The 18,533-nt window shown below is 39.3% G+C and overlaps 1 non-coding gene across 1 annotated transcript; it reads right to left on the bottom strand.

Annotated features, from left to right (window-relative positions):
* Nucleotides 1-13,371: 13,371 nt before the first annotated feature.
* On the bottom strand, nucleotides 13,372-13,478 carry LOC133820188 (small nucleolar RNA R71). Its single transcript, XR_009886617.1, has one exon. It is a non-coding gene; the product is annotated as a small nucleolar RNA R71 (small nucleolar RNA).
* Between the last annotated feature and the right edge of the window lie 5,055 nt (nucleotides 13,479-18,533).

The raw sequence follows: 18,533 nt of genomic DNA, 5'->3' as shown, positions 1-18,533 counted from the left end.
AAATATGCAATTTTGAGCTTAAATGTTTAAATTAAATTAAGTTTTATTTAATATTTTCAATGAATTAATTTGATTTATTTTATAGTTGAAAATATTTTATTTTGATTTAATTTATGTTTATTTTGTAGGGAGTAAGTTGTATTTTTTTTGGGCTTTGAAAAGTAAAGAAAAGAAAGAAAAAAAGTGGCAAATTTAAAAGAAAATGGCATTCACTCCCTTGGGCCGCCTGCCCAGCCAGGCCCACCAGCAGCTCTAGTCTTCTCAGCCACCACCAACCCGTGCCCTTCCATCAGCCAATTGCTCCCACGCCTGCCCTCTCCCACCAACACCACACTCTCAATCAACTGCCAGCTGTCAACCGCCTGGTGCCTCACTTCCCAGCCGAAGATCCACCCGCGCCTGGCACCCAGCCTCTGCCTCCAATGCTTGCCCAGTCCACCAGCAAACCCACAGCAGGCCCAAGCCAATTCGGCCCACTGAAGCCACCAGCAGCCAAAGTGCTGCCATTTCACCAATCCTTGAGCCCACCAATGGTCTCCTTGTACCTTTGTCCCCTATGTCCAAAAAATACCAACTTTTTACCCATTTTTCTACACATTTTCACCACAACATAATCATTACACCCTATAATTTACCTCTACATACTATATTTATTTTATTCAATTAATCTAATCAATTTAAATTGATTATTTTAACAATCTCATTTTGGCTATAAATATGGTATTTCAAGACCATTTGGGGTGTGCTTAATTTTTGGTTACCATATTCTTTTCTCCCATTTTCTCTCTACCATTCTCTCTTCCATTTTGGGGTTTTCAAGAGCATTTGCAAGTATGTATGTCATTTATTTTGTAATTTCTACTCTAGTTATGTGCTTCTAATCTTTTTCATAAGATTATTAAGATCATGATGAAGCAACTTGTAACTAGGTAATATTTATGTTGTATGTTGATTTCCCTTGTAATGCAACAAGTTTATGGATTTTTATTCTTCATATATGTCTTTCATCTTTAATATCTCATATTTTTTATTGTTAGATAATATGCACTTTGTTCTTCATTTTGCAAAAACATAATATTCTTTGTGTAAGATGTGTCATTAAATTGTACACATCCATGCTTTGAACAAAAATATTATGTTTTTCCTTATAAATAATGGTATTTGATTTTTTGTTGTTTCATTAGGTTGATTCACATTAAATACTTTGAAATTATAAATTTGAAAAGTGAAGAAAAATCCTATCTTTTTGGAAGTAATTTGTGCTTAAAATTATAAATCTATTTGGAAAATGATAGTTTGAATTATTTTAACTATCACTAAAACTTGGGAATCAATATACTAATAAATATTATTAAACTTACATTTTGTGGATTCTAGTATCTTAATAATCTTTTCTTTTAACACTTATTTTCAAATCATTATTGGTTTATTTTTATTCTCTTAAATAGCTTTATTTTTCAATCTTTTATTTTATGTTCATAACATTAAAACTCATCAATCTTTGGAGCTAGGTTAGAATTTATTACTTTTGATTTAAAATAGTTTTCTTTTTGATTTTAGACAACTCCTTTGGGTTTGATCTCGTGCTTACACGAACACTATATTCCATATATGATTCGTGCGCTTGCGAGTATAAATATTTAAAACATACCCGTTTTGGGTCCATCACTCGAGCTATCTCGCCTGAAGGCAATTGGTGAAAAATGTATTTAAGTGTCATGCCGTTGCGAGCTCTGAACATATTTGAGGCTACAGACCCTCGAGCTTTCAAGGTCGGTAATTACAGCAAAGCGGTCTGACTGAAGGATCATATGACGACCATGCATATTTCGAGCTCACACTTGACGAGCCCAGCTTTTGGGGTCATAACTCCTTATCTCGAAATCTGGGTGTAACATTTTGCCCCCTCAAAAGTATCAGTTCGAATCCCATGTGAAGGAAACTTTTGAACTACCCTTCTCGGAAACTGTACCATCATTTCTACTCGAGTGTGGACACGCGTCAGGCGGGTATTGAAAGATCAGAGTACTTGAGTATGTTTGCACCACACCCACGTCTCCCCATCTGCCATCTTTTTGCCACCATTGCCACGCCAATACCTGTTCATTTGATCATATATCAATCTTGGCCAACGCTCCAGATCCAATTTATCGTTTGGCATTCTGCTATGGCCTATAAATATGCCCATTGTCTTCTTCATTTCACTTTTACATTTTTGAGTTTTCAGAGAGAAGGGCAGAACAAAAACCCAGAACCTGAAACCCATTCTACAGTTGTATGTTCTCCAAGCCGAGGAAACAAAGCACCGTCGGCCTGTTCGACTCTGTGAGATCGCCTTTGCAACCTCTTCTTCGGTCATCCATTTCTCTGTTCCCACCATCTACATTATGTAAGTGTCTATTCTTGACCCCCATATGTTCGTGTATATACTTTGTCTTTCCATGCATGTTTATGTTGTTGCACTTAGGCACATTTACTAGTTTTGTACTAGAATGCTTCAATCAATAGGGTGTAGTTTATAGGCTCTTCTGTTGTTAAGATTTTCCAAACCCACATTTTTGCATTTTAATGGGTTATCTTGATTTCAACTATCGTATCATGTAGACCAAGAAACTGGGTATAAGATTAGGGTTTTCAAATTGCACGTTTCCCAAAAATATCACTTTTTGAGTAACCGCCAACTTTTTCCCTGAAAATCCGGGATTCTAAAAAATAAATCAAATTTTCCCCTTTGTGCGGAATACACGCTCCGAGCCTAATCTCGCTCTTTTGACCGAGCTCATTCCATAGTCTCGAGCATTCGAGCTCAGATCGTCTTGATTTTTATTCTTAATCTCTTATTCGTCTGGCCCTCACCCTTTTTCTTTCTTGCTAGATGTTGTAGAATCTGGAAAAGCGGTGGGGGTCAAAACTCGCAATTCCTTACTCACCGGAAACTCCAAGCCCGGAGTCACCTTTTACTCAGAATCAGCGCTTGATTTGGGAGCACGAACTAAGGTGTGAGCAAGAAGACACTCGAGCTCACTTTCGACGTCCAATCGACGAGGTCAAAGAGAGAAAAAGGAAGAGGCTTAGGGTCGCCATCTATCCAGATCCAGACCCCGAGCCTAGACCAATCCCCCTCGATCCTACTCTTAAGGTCACGATCGCATTCAAACCGGGTGATCTTTAACTTTCACTGATGGAAGAATCATCAAATCCCCCGTCTACTTCCCAGCCAACCACTATTCCCACCTCGAGGGGAGAATTTTTTGAGGCCGAGCATTATTGGAGCTTGATTTCTTCACTAGGGCAGATCTCTGACATCTTGGCCCTCCACGAAAGTGGACTATCAGGCTCGCTAAGGTGTCAAGCTCCAACCTCCCACGAGCGAAGCTGTTACGCCCCGGGAGATGGTAATCCCGACAGTAAGTTCAAATATGCGGCTTGGAGCCATGAGCACATGAGGGTAGGGACCTTATTTCCCTTGAAGTCCTTTTTCAAGGAATTTTTGGATTTCGTCGGGCTCGCTCCCTTCCAACTCAACACCAACTCATATAGGGTTTTGTCAGCCCTGAGGTTGCTTTACCACGAGCTAAAGTGGAAAGGACCTTCACCAAAGGAGACTTTATATCTCTTTTGCTTGAAAAGCAATCCCTCCCAAGCTCGAGGAGGAGATGGCTTCTATTATCTCTCGAGCTATCCTTGTGAGAAGAAAATCTTCGAGGACCTCCCGAACCATCCTCCCAACTTCAAGGTGGCATTCTTTTGGACGAACGGTCTGGCTCCCTCCGGACACTATTCGTTCAGGCGAATTCGTAAGTATACGATCTTTTTTTTTCTTTTCATGTTTGAATTCTTGCTTAGGCTCGAACCATTCATAATACCTTTATTTCTTCAACCAACTATCATCGTCCTACTCCCACTGGTGAGATGAAGGAGCATAAGGGATTTTGCTTCAACTCCCTTATGGTAGGCGATCCCTGTCTTATCTTCTTCATGAAGATAAGCTTCAAGCCCGTGGTCTCTTAGAGAAGGATCAATCCACAACGACAGGTCCAACAAGAAGTACACCAAGTGGGAGTCTGTGCCTCTCCCAATCGGTAGCCTTCCTCCGAGGCGAAGCTCTAAGGCCCGATCCCCAGCTCGCCTTCGCAGGAGTTCATGCTTGGGGAACGAGGCCAATGACGAGGCTTCGAGCTCAAGTGACAGAGGTACGATCATCCTTAGCTCAGCCTTATGGTCTCCTTCATTACTTAAGCATAAGCCCGGCACCTTAATCTTGTGTGAAGATGATAGAAACCACTTTTATGTATGGTCCTGGGTAGATGAGAGGGTTCATAGGTTTGATAGTTGGCTAGGGAAGTACGATACTATGTATAGTCTGAATGAGGTCTAGGATGGAATAGCTGTCCAGTATGGGACGAATGATTATAGGGACCTTTTGAAGTTGACTTCTACATATAGGGAAGGGGCTCCCCATGCCTCTTCCGAAGATAGGGGAGTTACGTGGTTGTTGAGCACGAACTTGGGGGAGTATTCCATTTAGGTTCCTCGTTACTTGTCCTTTTATTCCTTGATTGACTGCATTATGATAACTTTTTGTCTTGAAATTTCTTATAATGTGGTGTGACTGTGCAAGCACTATGGATTCTGATCTCGAGACCATGCTCGCCATGGGTGAGGGGGCTAAGAAGAGCAAGCGCCTGAGAGCCTCACAAAAGTCTGATCGACCTGCTAAGGTCTCTAAGAGGACCGAGAAGACTCCTCCCCCAACTTGCCTCCAAGGTCAATGCTTCCACCATAGGTGTCCCCCCTTTGCCTTCTGCCATCATGGTCCACTCAACGCTCATCCCACTTCCGAAGAAGCTTGTGACCTCCAAAACACGCCTGTTGTCAATTTCTACTCATGTTGATGAGTATGTTGTCGATAATGCTGTCAGGACTCATGGGGCCATACTTGGCTCGGATGTCTTGTCTTGGGTAGGCCAGAGCATCAGTAGCTTCGAGGCTCCCCAGTGGCAGTTCTTGAACAATGCTCGGGATTGCACCACCCTTTATGACAAGAGTGTCGAGCTCGCTACTGCGTTAACTTCTCTCACCTTATTATCGTTGTTGTTGTGCTTAGTGCATATTCTAACTTGATTTGTTTGTGTGCCAGTCTCTTACTGCGTTTGCTCAGCTAAATTATAAGCTGAACATCGAGATCCACTCGAGCATGTCATATGCTCAAGAGGCAAAGGATCTCCAGCTCAAGCTCGTAGACGAGTTTAAGGCCGAAAAATCAAAACTGGAGGCTGAGGCTGAGCAGATGAAGTCCAGGATATGAGAGCTTGAGAAGCTGAATACTAGGCTTGAGGAGCTTGAGAAGATCAATGCCAAGTTTGAGGAGGAGAAAAAGGCCACCTTCGAGATAATGGAGGAGGAAAAAACCCGTCTCCTCGAAGAGCTCAAGGAGAGGAAGGACTGAGTAGTTAACCTGGCCATGTATAGGATCTGGGCCAGGAATGCTGATCTCGATACCAGCTTCCTAGGCTATTTTGAGGAGGAGCTTGTGGCCAAATGGCAAGCTCGGCTTGAAGTGGAGGAGGTTGTTCGGGAGGATGCAGAAAAGGTTAAGGAGGATGCCGAGAAGGCTAAGGGGGATGCCCCTTCCTCCTAAACCTCGATTTTGGGCTGCGTCCCTTTAAGACTTTTGTAATAGTTTTTATTATTTTTTGCTTTTTCTGCCCTTGGGGCTAAGACAATTTATAGCTCGTAAAAGAGTTGTTATCTTATGATATTTACAATACCATATTTGACTTTACTTTAATATTTTTGCTTTACATTTCTTAAATCAAAATATTTTAAGCAATTTGTATTAAAAGTTTGTCCTTATGTATGTTTATTCATACAAACACGTGGTGGATTTAAGCCCAAGTTTCAATACATTCATGCACAATTTACTCGATGTATCCGTATCCGATCTCGTTACTTGTCGAGGACGAAACTTACTTTTACCATGCACTAGAAAGTACTTATATGGCGTGTAAGGCGGGTAGTTTAGTTATATCCTGCTTTTTTAGTTACTTTTCCTCATCCTCGGGTAGCTCCCCGAGGTTATGAGGTCGAAACTATCTTTTTGCAAGATATTCCAGCCTCGATCTCGACTTAATTTGAGGTGGGTTTATCTATATCCCATCTTTCTGTCGATTAGTTTTAGCTGGTTTGTTCCAAACCTATTTAAGTCGTGTTTTTGGTTCGTGATCCATACACATATATTTTTTTGATCTAGTTATATCCAGATCGCGTATTTGGTTAAATCCAAATTACCTTGGCTCGCGCATTTGGTTATATCCAAACACTTTTCTTTTAATGTCCAAATTATTTTAGCTCACACATTCGGTTATATCCAATTATTTTACTTTTAATAATCTGGTTATTTCCAAACTATCTTAGCTCGCATATTTGGTTATATCCAAATACTTCTATTCTTTAATAATTTGGTTATGTCCAAAATATTTTAGCTTGAGTATTTGGTTATATCCAAATACTTATTATTTTTTAATAATTTGGTTATGTCCAAACTATCTTAGCTCGCATACTTGGTTATATCCAAATATTTCTATTATTTTCGTGTATGCTATTTATTTTTTCAAGCTGACGGCATATATACCACTAATTCCCCCTTAATATCCTATGAGTGTGACCATAGGTTATTAAATTAAGAGAGTTTGGAAAAAATACAACACACTGAAACGAAAATGAACTTTATTCAGAATTGAACAATTTATTAACAGAAGCATAGTAAAGATAAACAAGCACGGTTACAAGTGACATCATTCCTACACTATTGATAGTAAGGTCGTAGATGTTCGCCATTCCATGCTCGTGGTACCAATTCCCCGTTTAATCTTGCCAATTTGTAGACGCCAAGTTGGATAACTGACTTGATTTGATAAGGTCCTTCCCAATTAGGCCCGAGCACGCCAGCAGCTGGGTCCCGCGTGGCTAGGAATACGCGTCTCAGCACCAAGTCTCCCAATCCAAATTTCCTGTTTCGAACCTTTTTATTGAAATATCGAGTAGTTCGCTGCTGATATGCTGCATTTTTTAGCTGAGCCTCATCCCGTCTTTCTTCAATCAGGTCCAGACTTACTTCGAGCTGGGATTGGTTCGAGGTTTGGTCAAAAGCATGGCTACGAATAGTGGGTACTTCGACCTCGATTGGTAGCATAGCCTCACATCCATATGCCAGAGAAAAGGGGGTATGTCCTGTTGAAGTGCGAGTTGTGGTCCGATATCCTCACAAAACTTGTGGTAACTCCTCGGGCCATTTTCCCTTAGCTTCTTCCAATTTCTTCTTCATGGAATTCTTCAGGGTTTTATTCAACTTCGACTTGGCCATTCGCTTGGGGATGAGCCACAGAGGAGAAGCTCTTTATTATCCCATTTTTCTCACAAAAATTGGTAAATAGTTCACTATCGAATTGAGTACCGCTATTTGATACTTGTTAGGTTCATTTTAGGTTTGTTTTAGAGATTGTTTTATGTTATGTTTTTAGTTATTTAGGATTGTTTAGCGCAGATTTATGCTTGTTTTCTTCTTGTTTCAGGTTTTAATGGTCAAGTACATAATATGGAGTGAAATGAGAAGAAACATGTTAAATATGATAAATAAGATGGATTTCGTGTTGATTGTGGAGTTTCAAGACATTATGTGTGGAAAATACTACATTGAAGATGCTCAACACACGTCATTTATGCTCTATAACGCAAGTTTGAGACTTCAAGCCACATTTTTACCATGATTTATTTACTTTCTGGAAACACTTCTATAAATAGAAGTTGTAGATATTTCTCTTATCTTTCCATAGCTTTTTGAATAATTCAATTCAAAGTTATATCGAAAGAGTTATGATCAAAATACGATGAGCTGACGCTGCAGGCTGTTTGAAATGAGTTTCCGTTCTATTCTCGAAGTAGCGCTACAACGCTACAATAATAGCGCTACAGCGCTAGTGCACCAAATTTTGAGGCACTTTGGCATTGTTAATAGCGCTACAACGCTCTAGAAGCAGCGCTACAGCGCTGGTTACGCGTTTTTCAGATTTTAAACCACTTTTTGAAGGGTAATCTGGTCTATTCACTTGGGAACATTGGAGGGCTATTTAAGGAACATTATTCTGCGATTTTGGAGAGGAGTCGGAGTTTTAAAAACCCTAGATAAAAAGAGGCTGCTGTAATTAGTTTTCTTTTTCATCTGAATTCTTTAGGTTGATTTTTATGAACAATTATCTGCAGTTTATTTTCATCATGTTATCTATGAACTAATTTCTTTTATCTAGGAATTAATGTAGTCACTGAGATTCTATTTAATTTTATTATGATATTCTATTGATACTTCTTCTCTATTCTAATCTATATGATGTTTGTTTAATGCTAGTAAATACTTGATCACTATTTACTTGATTTAATGGTTTTGATTCAAAATTCGAAAGATGAGAATTGAATATGCTATCATTGTATAGACATAGGGTGCATATTGGACGAAAGTACCTGTATGACTTGTGTAGTAATTAGGTTTCCATGTTTAGTGCCTTCTATATGTTCAAGTTTATCACAGAAATGTAGAAAACCTGCATATAGATTGAGATCTTATATCTTGAAAAAAAATAGGGATCGATTATATTAACCTACTAATAGAATAGAAAGAAGAGATTTAGAATTGATTATTAAAATTAATAGAATGAATAGTTGATGAAATTAATTCCTAGGATTTTTATTATTGATTTTTAAGTAGTGATTCATTGTTTTGTTTCCAGTTCTTTAATTTTGGTTCGTAGTTTATAGTATGTCTTTTATTTTTAATTGTTCACTTAAATTTTAATTAACCAAATAGAATTTGAAAATCAATTAGTGGTACTTAGGAGATAGTCTCTGTGGGACGATATCCGTTCTTTCAGAATTTACTACTTGACACGACTACGTATACTTGAGTACAGAAATTACAGATCAATACTATCTTCCTTGGCATTCCATATTGGCAGATTATATTTTTTACCACAAAGTCCAAAACTTTCTTTGAGGAAATTGTTGCCAGAGGTTCGGCCTTGGTCCACTTCGTAAAATAATCTACCGCGACTACTACGTACTTAACTCCGCCTTTGCCAGTTGGCAACGAGCCTATGAGGTCAATTCCCCAGACCGCAAATGGCCATGGGGAGATCATCATAGTTAGCTCGGAAGGTGGAGCTCGTGGGATCGTGGAGAACCGTTGACACTTATTGCATTTCTTGACGTAATCAAATGAGTCTACTTTGATAGTGGGCCAGAAGTATCCTTGGCGTATAATTTTCTTTGACAAGCTATGCCCCCTGTGTGGTCCCCACAGAATCCTTCATGTATCTCTTCTAGGATCTTTTTGGCCTCGAGTGGAGTCACACATCGGAGTAGTGGCATAGAGTATCCTCTCCGATATAGCCTTCCTTCCACAATAGTGTATCTGGGGATTTTATACATCAGTTTTTTAGCCTTGTTCCGTTCTGATGGGAGAACACTAGTTTCAAGGTACTCAACTATTGGGGTCTTCTAGGTTGGCTCAAAGTTGATCATACAGACATCTACTTGTTCCAGCTCGCTAATACTGGGTGTCGATAGACGCTCAATTGGCACAACATTCAGCTCGTTGACCTCGCTAGATGTGGTGAGCCTGGCTAGGGCGTCTGCATTCAAATTTTTCTCTCGGGGAACCTGCTCTATTGTGTAGAACTCGAAATGTTCGAGTGCTGTTTTTGCTTTTTTCAAGTATGCAGCCATCTTTGTTCTGCGAGCCTGGTATTCCCCTAAAATTTGGTTGACCACAAACTGCGAGTCACTATAACAGTGTATCGCTTTAGCCTTGAGTTCCTTGGCTATTCAAAGTCCTGCCAATAGAGCTTCGTATTCAGCCTCGTTGTTAGATGCTTCGAAGTCAAATCTCAAGGCGGAGTGAAATCTACTTCCAGTTGGAGTGATCAATATGATTTCTGCCCCTATCCATTTTCATTGGAAGACCCATCGACATAAAGTTTCCACAGCTCGCGAGCTGGGGTTATAACTTCGTCATTAATTATTCCAGTACATTCCACTATGAAGTCTGCCAGGGCCTGTCCTTTTATGGTTGTCCTTGGATGATAAGTGATCTCAAATTGTCTGAGCTCAATAACCCATTTTAACAATCGGCCCGAGGCTTCTGGCTTTGATAAGACTTGTCATAGTGGTTGGTCAGTCAACACATGGATGGGGTGTGCTTGGAAAGAAGGTTGGAGCTTTTGAGATGAGTGAATTAGGCTGAGGGCCAATTTCTCCATTAAGGGGTATCTCAACTCTGCCCCCAGTAACCTTTTGCTGACATAGTATACTGGCTTTTGTACCTTCTGGTTTTCTCGAACGAGTATGGCACTGATGGCGTGTTCAGTCATAGCGAGATATAGGTACAAAATTTCTCCTGTGATAGGTTTCGACAAGATGGGAGGCTTCGCAAGGTGCTTCTTGAGCTCCTGAAATGCGTGCTCGCATTCCTCTGTCCACTTGAATTTTTTGTCCCCTCTCAACAGGTTGAAAAATGGGAGACAACGGTCTGTAGATTTTGAGATAAACCAACTTAATGCTGCCATTCGTCCAGTCAAACTCTGGACATCTTTATGCTTTCGAGGTGAGGGCATGTCAATTAACGCCTGGATCTTGTCAGAATTAGCCTCTATTCCCTGTGCGTTCACAATGAAACCCAAGAACTTCCCCGACGATACTCCAAAAGAGCATTTTTGGGGGTTGAGCTTCATGTTATACTTTCGTAGCATGACGAAGTATTCTTCAAGGTCGTCCACATGGTTATTGTTATGTTTAGATTTGACCAACATATCATCAACATAAACTTCCATATTATTACCTATCTGTTCGGAGAACATCGTGTTTACGAGCCGTTGGTACGTGGTTCCAGCATTCTTGAGCCCAAACGACGTGACGTTTAGCAGTACAGGCCTTTATCTGTCATAAAACTCGTATGTTCTTGGTCCGGGGCATGCATGGCAATCTGGTTATATCCAAAATAAGCGTCCATGAACGACATAAGTCCATGCTCAGCTGTGGCATCTACGAGCTGGTCGATCCGAGGTAGGGGAAAGCACTCCTTAGGGCATGCTTTATTGAGGTCTGAGTAGTCGATACAAGTCCGCCATGTTCCGTTAGGTTTTGGAACTAGGACTGGGTTGGCAACCCAATCAGGGTAGAAGGCGTCTCATATAAATTGATTCGCCTTTAACCTATCGACCTTTTCCTTCAGGGCTTTCTTCCTGTCATCATCCAGGAGTCTTTGACAAATGAGTTTTAGGCTCGTTTATGGTCTAGTTTTTAGGGTGTTTTTCGTTAGTTTAGGATTATTTTATTTCGGAATTATGTTCGTTTGTTCATGTTTCAGGTTTTCCATGCTAAATTGGTAAAAAGAGTGAAAATGAGGGAAAGTGGAACAAAATCAGGTTTTTCGGGATTAATATGTGCAATTTTGGGTGCTGTTAATAGCGCTATAGCGCTATCAAGGGAACGCCGTAGCACTACAAAGGACTTCGATGCACGAATGATTCTGACTTTCGCGCCACAGCGCTATCATGAACAATCAAGCAGCGCTATAGCGCTACAACGCTAGTAAGCAAATTTTCCAGGTGTTTTGGCTTTGACTTTAGCGCTACAGCGCTACAATAATAGCGCTACAGCGCTAGTGCACCAGATTTTGAGGCATTTTTCCACTGACAATAGCGCTACAACGCTACGAATACAGCGCTATAGCACTGGTGATGCGTTTTTCAGATTTTAGACAACTTTTTGAAGGGTAATCTAGTCTTTTCACTTAGGAACTTTGGAGGGTTATTTAAGGAACATAATGCTGCGATTATAGGAGGACTGGAAGTTTTATAAACCCTAGATAAAAAGAGGCTGCTGTAATTATTTTCTCTGTTTTGTTTTCATCTGAATTATGAGGTTAATCTTATGAACAATTATTTGCAGTTTATTTTCATCATGGCATTTATGAACTAATTTCTTTTATCTAGGAATTAATGTAGTCACTGAGATTTCTATTTAATTTTATTATGAGTTTCTATTGATACTTCTTTTCTTTTCTAATCTATATGATGTGTGTTTGATGCTAGTAAATACTTGATCACTATTTGCTTGATTTAATGGTTTTGATTCAAAATTCGAAAGGTGAGAATTGAATATGCTATCATTGTATAGACATAGGGTGCATATTGGACGAAAGCACCTATATGACTTGTGTAGTAATTAGGTTTCCATGTTTAAAGCCTTTTATATGTTCAAGTTTATCACAGAAATGAAGAAAACTTGCATATAGATTGAGATCTTATATCTTGAAAAAGAATAGGAATTGATTATATTAACCTGCTAATAGAATAGAAAGAAGAGATTTATAATTGATTATTAAAATTAATAGAATGAACAGTTGATGAAATTAATTCCTAGGTTGTTTTTATTATTGATTCTTAAGTAGTGATTCATTGTTTTGTTTCCAGTTCTTTAATTTTGGTTCATAGTTTATAGGATTTCTTTTATTTTTAATTGTTCACTTAAATTTTAATTAACCAAATAGAATTCGAAAATCAATTAGTGGTACTTGGGAGATAGTCTCTGTGGGACGATATCCGTTCTTACGGAATTTACTACTTGACACGACTTCGTATACTTGCGTATAGAAAATTATAGATCAAGTTTTTGGCGCCGTTGCCGGGGACTTATATTCCAATTGATGCATGTTTTTTTATTTGTTCTAATTTGGTTATTTATTTTATTTAATTTATGTTAACATTTATTTGGATCAAGGTTCTATTGTGTTTCAGGACTTAGTAGTATATGCGAAGTAATAGACAAAAGGAGATTATACCAATAGATCGGGAAATTGAAAGAACGTGCAGACAGAACCAGAAAATAAAGAGGAGATTGGAATTTACCATGGTTGATAATTTGGGAAATGGTGCTAATGTTGGTCAAGGGGCTGCAGAAATTCAAAGGGAGCAAGGAGCAAGAACATTAAGAGATTATGTACTTCCTACTGTTACAAGAGTGCATTCATGTATTAGACCTCCAACCATTGCAGCCAGCCATCCTTCAAATGGTCCAAACAACTGTTCAGTTTGGAGGTATGCCAACGGAGGACCCCAATTTACACATAGCTAATTTTTTGGAGTTATGTGCTACGTTCAAGATGAATGGGGTGGGTGATGATGCTATAAGACTGAGGTTATTTTCACTGAGGGATAGGGTGAAGAGTTGGTGATATCTTTACAGGCGAATTCTATCACTACATGGGAGGAGTTAGCTCAGAAATTCCTTGCCAAATTCTTTCCTCCAGCAAAGGCTGCAAAGTTAAGGGGCGAGATTAATAATTTTTATCAGATGGAAGGAGAGTCACTATATGATTCTTGGGAGCGCTTTAAGGAGTTGTTAAGGAAGTGTCCACACCATGGAATAGAAAAGTGGATGCTGGTGCATAATTTTTATAATGGGTTGAATGGAACCACGAGAACAATTATAGATGCTGCGGCGGGAGGTGCCTTTATGAGTAAGAGTGCTAATGAGGCATATGAGCTATTAGAGGAGATGGCGATGAATAATTACCAATGGCCAACTGAAAGGGGACAAGCAAAGAAGATGGCTGGAATGATGGAATTGGATGCTATATCCATGCTTACAGCTCAAGTAGCGGCCTTGACAAAGCAACTACAAAAGACTACACTCCCATCTCCAGCTATGAAAGTTCAAAACCTTTGTGAAGTGTGTGGTACAAACCATCAACCAAACCAATGCCCTGCTATAGATATGAATAATATGCCCATGGAAGAAGTACAAGCTATAGGGAATTATCCGAGGCAACCTAATAACCCCAATTCCATGACCTGCACACCAGCTTGGAAGAATCATCCTAATTTTTCATGGTCTAACAATCAAAATACTTTACAACCTTATCCTCCACCTCAGCCACAATATCAACCTGCCCAAAATAGGCCACCATATCCATAGAAATATGCACACCAAAATCCTCCACTTGGCTATTATCAACCTGCACAAAATAGACCACCTCACCAAATGCCAATGAAACCAGCTAAACCCCAACCTGATGTACTTAACCAATTCATGACTGAAACCAGGGCGTCCATAAGAAGTTTGGAGACACAAATAGGGCAATTGGCTACTTTAATGTCTAATAGAGCTCAAGGAAATTTTCCTAGCACTACAGAAGTTAATCCTAAAGAATAGTGCCAAGCTATTACTTTGAGGAGTGGAACGAGGTATGAAGGGCCAAAGAAGAATCAGTCAGAAGAAGAAGAAGGTCAAAAGGGAAATACACAAGGCAAGGAAGTAAAGAAGTGTAATGATGAAAAGGTTACTGAAGACCTTAAGAAAGAAGAGGAGACCCCACCTGTGAGTATTGAGCACCATGTTAGAATTCCATGTCTACAAAGGTTTCGCAAGCATAATTTGGATAAGCATTTTGCAAAGTTCTTAGAGGTGTTCAAGAAGCTACATATTAATATATCGTTCGCAGAAGCATTAGAGCAGATGCCCAGCTATGTAAAGTTTATGAAGGAGATTCTCTCTAATAAGAGAAAGATGGGTGACTACGAAACAGTGGCGTTAACGGAAGAATGTAGTGCGATTTTGCAAAGGAAACTTCCTCAAAAGTTACGAGATCCTGGGAGTTTTACTATTCCATGCACGATTGGGGAGTTTGAATGTAAGCATGAACTTTGTGATTTGGGGGCAAGTATTAATTTAATGCCTTTGTCAGTATTCCGCAGACTTGGTTTGGGGGAAGCTAGGCCAACCACAGTAACATTGTAGCTAGCTGATAGATCTGTGAAGCATCCACGAGGTATTATAGATGATGTATTGGTAAAGGTGGATAAGTTTATATTTCCAGCTGATTTTATAGTTCTTGATATGGAGGAGGATGAAAATGTTCCTATTATTTTGGGGAGACCCTTTTTAGCAACTGGGCAAGCATTGATAGATGTGCAAAAAGGAAAGTTAAAGCTAAGAGTTCAAGGGGAAGAAGTTGTATTTAATGTGTTTAAGGCTATGACTTATCCTAAAGCAAGTGATAGTTATTTCTCAGTTGATGTGATAGAAGAAGTAGTAGGAAGAAAAGAAGTAATTGAGGATCCTCTTGAATTAAGTCTTATAGTTGATGATGTAGATGGTGAGGAAAATGAAGAAGCGGTGAGTTATTTGAAGTGGATAAAATCATCTGAGCCATGGAACCATAAGAAATTTGAAGAATTGGGTGAGGGACCGGAAAGACCATTACCATCGATTGTGAAGCCACCTATTTTAGAACTGAAAGTTTTACTAGACCATCTCCGTTATGCTTATCTTGGGGAAAAAGAGACTCTTCCAGTTATAGTTTCATCACTTCTTTCGGAAGAAGAAAAGGAGAAGTTGTTGAGGGTGTTAAGGGCTCATAAAACTACTATAGGGTGGACTCTGGCTGATATAAGAGGAATTATCCCATCAACAGTTATGTATAGAATTCTCATGGAAGATGATGCAAGACCAACTATTGATGCTCAACGAAGACTTAATCTGACAATGAAAGAAGTGGTGAGGAAAGAGATTTTGAAATGGTTAGATGTTGGAGTGATTTACCCTATTTTTGATAGTGCATGGGTGAGTCCAGTACAAGTAGTACCTAAGAAGGGTGGTTTGACGGTGGTGAAGAATGAAAGTAATGAACTGATTCCAACAAGGACTGTGACGGGTTGGAGGATCTGTATAGACTATCAGAAGTTGAATACGGCAACAAGGAAAGATCATTTTCCTTTGCCTTTTATTGATCAGATGTTGGATAGGTTGGCGGGGCATAACTACTATTGTTTTCTAGACGGGTACTCAGGCTATCATCAGATTGTAATTGCACCAGAGGATCAAGAGAAGACGACGTTTACATGTCCTTATGGGACTTTTGCTTTTAGAAGGATGCCATTCGGGTTATGTAATGCACCAGCCACGTTTCAACGATGTATGATGGAAATATTTTCTAACATGGTTGAGAAGGAGATTGAAATTTTTATGGATGATTTTTTGGTTTATGGGTCCTCTTTTGACACGTGTTTGACTAATTTGGAGCTGGTGTTGAGGAGGTGTGAAGAGTCGCATTTGGTGCTTAATTGGGAAAAGTGCCACTTTATGATAAATGAGGGAATTGTATTGGGGCACAGGATTTCTAAGAAAGGCATTGAAGTGGATAGGGCAAAAATTTCAACGATAGAGAATTTGCCACCACTGGTTTTAGTAAAAGGAGTACGGGGTTTCTTAGGTCATGCGGAATTTTATAGGAGGTTTATCAAAGATTTCTCCAAAGTTTCGAAGCCACTGTCCACTTTGTTAAGGAATGGGGTTACGTTCGATTTTGATGAGAAGTGTCAACAAGCTTTTAGGATACTTAAGGAGAAATTGATCTCGGCACCTATAGTTGTTGCGCCTCAATGGGATTTTCCATTTGAACTGATGTGTGACGCCAATGATTTTGCGGTTGGGGTAGTGTTGGGACAAATAGTTGACAAGGTCTTTAGAACGATTTATTAGGCAAGTCGTACCTTGAATGATGCTCAAATGAATTACGCAACTACAGAAAAGGAGCTGTTGGCCATAGTGTTCGCTTTTGATAAACTTAGGCCATATTTGATTGGGAATAAGGTGGTTGTTTACACGGACCATTCTGCGATAAAGTATCTTATGACCAAGAAAGATTCTAAGCCTCATCTTATTTGGTGGATTTTGTTGTTACAAGAATTTGATGTGGAAATTAAGGATAAGAAAGGTACTGAGAATTTGGTGGCTGATCACTTGTCTAGATTTGAGGTTGACGAAGATTCTCATGATAAAGAAGTTCAGATTAATGATGCTTTTCCTGATGAGCAGCTGTTTGAAGTAAGTGCTTGCAAGGATGTTCCATGGTTTGTAGACTATGTTAATTATTTGGCTGCTAAGGTTATACCTCCCGAGATGATAAGGCAACAACTAAAGAAATTTTATTCGGAGGTGAAGCATTATTATTGGGAGGAGCCTATTCTGTATAAACATTTCCCTGACCAAGTTATTAGGAGATGTGTGCCCGAAGAGGAGATGTTGTCTATCTTAACTCACTGTCATAATTTGCATTGAGGCGGTCATTTTGGCGGAACAAGAACAGTAGCAAAAGTTTTGCAAAGTGGGTTTTACTGGCCTACATTATTTAAAGATGCTAATGATTTTGTTAAAAGTTGTGATCGTTGTCAACGGACTGGGAATATATCCAGAAGAGATCAAATGCCGATGACTGGTATTTTGGAAGTTGAGTTATTTGATGTATGGGGAATAGACTTTATGGGACCTTTCCCATCATCGTATAATAATAAATATATTTTGCTTGCAGTAGATTATGTTTCTAAATGGGTAGAAGCCGCTGCAACTCCTACTTGTGATGGGAAGGAAGTACTTAAATTCCTTCATAAAAATATCTTTACTCGATTCGGCACTCCCAGAGCAATTATTAGTGATCGGGGAAGTCATTTTTGCAACAAGTGGTTCACTGCTCTTTGTGCTCGCTATGGTGTTCATCATCAAAAGGCGTTATTCTATCACCCAATTGCAAATGGCCAAGCTGAAGTGTCGAATAGGGAAATAAAAGGTATCTTGGAAAAGACAGTAAATACTTCAAGGAAGGATTGGTCGAAGAAGCTCGATGATTCACTATGGGCGTATCACACTGCATTCAAAACTCTGATTGGTATGTCACCCTATCGATTTGTGTTTGGTAAGACTTGTCATTTACCGGTGGAACTGGAGCATAGAGCTTATTGGGCCGTGAAAAAGTTAAATATTGATCTCTTCATGGCGGGGCAGAATAGGCTTATGGAGTTGAATGAGCTTGAAGAATTCCGAAATGAAGCTTATGAGAATGCGAAGATCTATAAGGAGAAGTCAAAGGCCTTTCATGATAAGCGAATATTGAGGAAGGATTTTCAACCAGGAGATAATGTCCTGCTATTTAATTCCAGACTTAAACTTTTTCCTGGTAAATTGAAGTCGCGATGGTCAGGACCGTACACGGTAGTTGTGTCACTTCCTTATGGAGCAGTGCAAGTTCATAGTGAGAAGACGGGACATTTTAAGGTGAATGATCAGAGGTTGAAGCACTATTTGGAAGGTCCGGTGGAAAAATGCAAGTCCGTGGTGATATTGGAACTAATTTGATCTGAAAATAAATAAGAGTCCGGCTAAAAGACGTTAAAGACATTGCTTTGAGGAGGCATTCCTCAGTTTATTTTTATTTTTCTTTTACATTTTAAAAACATTTATGATTTTTGTATTTATTTTGTTTGGAACAATGTTTAGGGAATTTGTTTTAGTTGTTATTTTAATTTTTGATGTATTGTATGAACTGTGAAAATCGTGAAAAAAACGCAAGAGTTTTTAAGAAAAAGGTTAGAAAAATGATGATTGGAGATGCAGTAGCGCTACAACGCTAAGAATAAGGTGCTACA

The sequence above is a fragment of the Humulus lupulus genome, chromosome 2, assembly GCF_963169125.1.
Source record: "Humulus lupulus chromosome 2, drHumLupu1.1, whole genome shotgun sequence".
Taxonomy (NCBI): domain Eukaryota; kingdom Viridiplantae; phylum Streptophyta; class Magnoliopsida; order Rosales; family Cannabaceae; genus Humulus; species Humulus lupulus.
The sequence above is the reverse complement of the archived record's forward strand: the minus strand, read 5'-3'. Positions and strand labels throughout refer to the sequence as shown.